General features: G+C 49.8%; 1 pseudogene; it reads left to right on the top strand.

Annotated features, from left to right (window-relative positions):
• Positions 1-3823: 3823 nt before the first annotated feature.
• On the top strand, positions 3824-4729 carry LOC149325592 (uncharacterized; annotated as a pseudogene).
• Positions 4730-5105: the final 376 nt, after the last annotated feature.

Below are 5105 nucleotides of genomic sequence, written 5' to 3'. Positions count from 1 at the left end.
AAAAAACAAATACACGTTTATGAATCAGGCAGACAGGTGCAGTAGTAGATCAAACAATCATAACATAAAAATAAAACGCAAAGGCAACAGTTACCCACATTGGGATTTCAAGTGAAATGACAGCATTTGGCGGAATTTAAGAGCATCGTGTTCAGTGACAATACATTCGGGTAGTGAATTCCATTCTTCAATGGCAAGAGGCAGAAATGACATGTTAAATGCGTTTGAGGAGCCATGGAGTCTTAAGATGCTCATGGAGTTGAAAAGACGGCGTGACGTTCGGAGGGGAGGGAGCAGAAGGGAGTCTCGAAGTGAGGGAAAACAATAGTACAATTTATCCAATAATGATAAACGGGCAATTTTACGCCTATGCGCGAGAGGCTCGATGTCGGCAGATAACTTTATTTTGGTAATGCTAGAGCGGGTGTCATAGTTGGAGGAAATAAAGAGCGCTGCACGGTTTTGGACGGCTTCTAGGCTGGCTATTAAGTAGGCTTGATGTGGGTTCCATATTGGGGATGCAAATTCAAGTTTGCTGCGGATGAAAGTTTTGTAGGCTAGGTTGCGAATGGAAGAAGGGGAGAAACTGAGGTGACGTCTGATAAAGCCGAGTGTTTTCGATGCATCAGCAGCAATCTTCGTGATGTGCTCGGACCAAGTGAGGTTGCTCGTGATATGGATGCCAAGATACCAGTATGATTCGGCTTTAGTGAGGATGGTTGAACTGAGTGAATACGTGTAGTCGATATTAGTGCGCTTGCTTGATACCTGCATGTATTTGCATTTTGCTACATTGAGCGTCATCAGCCATATGGAACACCGGCCTTCAATCCTGTTTAGGTCGCTTTGGAGCAATTCCTGATACAACTACCTTATACAACTTGTACAACTACCCACAGCCCAGGATATTTACACCATAGCATGCCCTTATAGTGTCACCGTCTTCCATGTTGCTTGCATTCAAAACTCCTGTGCGGCATCAGCAGAATATTGTTATGCCACATGGCACAAATCTAATTTTTCTCAGATCCTGGGATGAATTCCGAACTGAGCTGCTTGTTTTATTCTCTCAGACTATTGTAGAAGCTCCAGCGTCACAGCACTAAAGATGAATCTTCTAATTTGTTCGTCTCATCTAGAAACTGCAGGTTTTTTTTTTGCTCTTTACTGTCACATAACCAATTAATCTTTTCCTGCTCATGGTTCCTTCTGCACTAGCTGCACAAGCACTGTCCCTCCCTTAGCTTATGCCATTGCATTTCAAGATTCAATTTTGTTTTTGCCACGAAAGGCTAGAATGGTCTTCCATCTCGCAAGGCTATGCTTACTAACCTCTTGTCCTTCGAACTGGTCACTGTAGAAATCCATGCAGTTAATGACAATGCAGGTCCAATATTTTTGAGGAATCCCCCAGTGTGGAGAACGTTTGTAATAAGGGAGTAATTCATTATCACCCACCCAAGCGTAGCCATACGGCTACAAAAGAAAGCTACTCAGGTTCCACAGAAACTTTGTAGTTAGAGGAAAAGTTACCCTAGTCTGGGGTTCGAACCCAGGACTACTGCCTCACCGGGGCAGTTGCCCTACCAAGTGCGCGAACCAGGATGGCTAACATATGATGGGGCGAGCTCGAAATGGGAGCGGTGTTGGTCCAATATTTTAGACGAATCCCTCAAGGTTGAAATGATTTCTAATAAGGCAGTCATTACTCATTGGCAACCACCCAAGCACGGCCATACGGCTGCAAAAAGAGCTACAAAGCTTTTCTTTGCAGCTGTATGGCTGTGCTTGGATGCTAATGAGTAATTATTCCCTTATTGGTACATTGCGAACTCATCAAGCTCCTACTTGCCTCTCCATGTCAAAGTTCACCGTTGAGGTATTGCCACTTAGGACCGTTGAGGTATAATAAATATTAAAATAAATTGATCTAATAAAGTGCCTACTGACTCGTTCACTCGGGCAAACCAATAAAATGCTGTATTATGCATAATGTGGTCGTCGAGAACTTTCCTCTATTTCAAGTAATGTCACAGCATATAAATATGTCCTTTGCGCAGCCGCATTTAGAAATGTTATCGTTTACTAATGCCCCTCTGCTAAAGTTTGAACCAGAGGCTGGCAGTGTTCCAAATAAATAAATATATGCGCACAGTAGTTGCATTCAGGCTAACTTGCACACTGCACACGAATCCTCTATCGGGTCGAACACACTGAGTGGAACAAGCCAGGCTGCAGTACAAGCTGCTAACAACCGTCATAATTACAAAATCACATTTTTCAAATAGCTAAGGTTATATATCTTAAATTATTAGTGAGTTATTCAAAATAGCACACAGCAGTGGTTTTACATTTGTGATAGAAAAAAAATATTGGCCAAGGAAAGGCGCAAAAAAGGACGATCACGAGAGAAGAGACAGGATGGGACGAGCGTTTCCCTAGCAGTGCACAGTAGTTGTCGCTGTAATATGTAAACAGGCTTCCTCCCTGCCGACAGTTATTGCAAAAGAGATATGCGTATAACAACGCTCGCTTCGGTCGCGATCACTGCAACCAGTACGACTAGCTGCACAACGCCAAGTTCATTTCAGCATTCGGAACACACTGCATGCGTAGTGAGCCTTCGCACGTGCGCACTTCTCTGCCTCGGCGGAGAAGCATTTGCTCCGACCGCAACCACTTTCACTTCTCGGACACTGTCACTGTGCTGTGTAGCTTATGCACGCACAGGAAATTCACCATGAGCAGCCTCCTTTCTCCAAGGTGAGTAGCTGTTACTCGGCGCTGTCCGTGTTGATCCTCACAGGAATTATAAACGCTTGCAACACGGCCACAAACGCTTCGTGACATCGCCACCGCGTCGGTCCTACGTCGGTTTGAAGACCAATGCAATACGCATATCTAGCATCCAACCGCGCGGCTTGCATAGCACCTTGGAATCGGCGCACTTTAACCATTCAGAGGCAAGTATCCTGGATCCAACTAGGCGGCTTGCACTGGTCGTGGAACCACTTGCTTACAACTGCCTGAAAACACCGTGATACAGTGCTCTAGAACCTGTAACCGTGACACTCTACCGTGACTTGCCGCGACGACCTTTAAAGCGGCCATTTTGTCTGTTGACAAAAGTGACGTCATGTCACGTGATTGCAATCTAGTCACGTGACCAAACTAAACGTTGAAATCTAGTTTCTCAAAGATTCATTATATTTTTTATGGATATGAAACGTTTGTGTAGATAGTTCTTTAGAACAGCCATTTACTTTTAATGCTTGCGTACTAATTGGAGCGGAAGTGACGTAAACAGTAGAGCGAGCCAATGAGCAGTGGCCTGGCTGGGCTTGCGCTGAAAAATAAACACGCGCCCGGGAGCCCCTTCCTGGACTGGTCCTGCTGTTCCAGGCCCCCCTGCTGCCACCATGCCAGCTTCCGGTCCTGCTGGTCCGGAGTACCGGGCGCCTCCACCCAAGGCGCACATGCAGCGCACACCTGTCACTACCGCCACCCGCGGAGGTTCAGCGTTCGGAGGCCGTGTGAGCGGACGCGCTTCACATGCGCTCCGCAAACTTTATCCTTTACGACCGGGTTAACTCATTCCAGCCGTCTGAAACTAGTATCATCAGCCTCCGATTCTCGTCAGGAACCTGCCGTTACCGACTTTTCTCGGTTTGGACTACCACATCAAGAGGCAAGTCCATATCTTTTCCTCACAGCGCTGCGCTAAGAGGCTAAGCCTCGCGACGCAGCAGGCACCGATACAGAACGCCGCTAGAGACGCAGCTTCGCGCTCGGACCACCGGCGCGTCGGTGCCTCGAAGGCGGCATGGAACCCATTGTAGTAGAGGGAGAAGACATATCGCCCTCCGAACTGACCTCTACCAACGGCTGGCAATCAGCGCACGGCAAGCGATGCTCAAGTCGCAACTCTCCTCCCACCATTACTCCGAATCTGCCTCAAGCCTCGGCCGGACGCCTGCCCCGGCCGCCCCAACTGTCTTCGCTATGCCACCCCAAGCTACCCATCGACGATCATAAGATCATCCTACGTCCCCGTGGCGGCCTCAACCTTGAGACCGCGAATGGCGCAGTGCTTCGCGATGCCATTCTGCAAGCAGCTCGCCTCGGACCTCAAGAGGCCAAGCCTGACACAGTCATCATCAATACCCTCCAACACCTCATCCTCATCAACACACCCGACCCGCAGCGCCGACTCCGCTACGTCGCCATCAAGTCCGTGCTCATCAAAGAAACATCCTACGACATATACTCCTACCAAGCAGCCCCGGAGGACTGCGCCCGCGGCGTGGTCCATGGGGTCCCTCTCGATCATTCATACGAAGATATTAAGGACCGTCTCAGTCACGAGCGGAACCCTCCAATCCTCGACTTTAGACGGATGGGCTCGACAGAGTCCATCATTATTCTCTTCGAAAAAGACTGGGTGCCCAAGCACATCTATTACTCTTCCGTCCTCTACAGATGCTAACTGTTTAAAAAGAAGATTGAGCACTGCCTTAACTGCGGCGCACTCGGCCACCGCGCGGATGTATGCCCGGCTCCTAAACAACGCCGCTGTCCCGGCTGTGACCAAGTAGAACCCCCCGAGGACCACTCCTGCACGCCGCAATGCAAGATCTGCGGCAAAGAACACCTGACGGCGGACAGAACGTGCAAAGCGCGCTTCCGCACTCCATACCTCGTCAAAAAGAGGTACTGGGATGCCAAGTAGAACCCCCCGACCAAATAGAACCCCCCGAGGACCACTTCTGCACGCCGCAATGCTAGATCTGCGGCAAAGAACACCTGACGGCGGACAGAACGTGCAAAGCGCGCTTCCGCACTCCATACCTCGTCAAAAAGAGGTACTGGGATGCCAAGCGAGCCGCCGAGGCAAACGCCAGCCAGGCTTCCACCAGTCAGGCTCCATCCCAACACCGCAGCCGTTCCACGACCCGCAAGCCCTAGGCCCCGGGGCTCACACCGGAGTCCTCCCCGGTGCTGCAGCCTGCCGCACCGAAACAGCCGCCTAGCACTACCAAGCCCAAGGTCCGGTGACGCTCCTGGACCGGAACCAAGCCACCACCACCTCCAGTCACCCCGAGGCC

The sequence above is a fragment of the Amblyomma mixtum genome, chromosome 10 (genome assembly GCF_055824585.1).
Source record: "Amblyomma mixtum isolate Tamu chromosome 10, ASM5582458v1, whole genome shotgun sequence".
Classification (NCBI taxonomy): domain Eukaryota; kingdom Metazoa; phylum Arthropoda; class Arachnida; order Ixodida; family Ixodidae; genus Amblyomma; species Amblyomma mixtum.
Note: the sequence above shows the minus strand (reverse complement) of the source record. Positions and strands in the feature narration are given on the sequence as shown.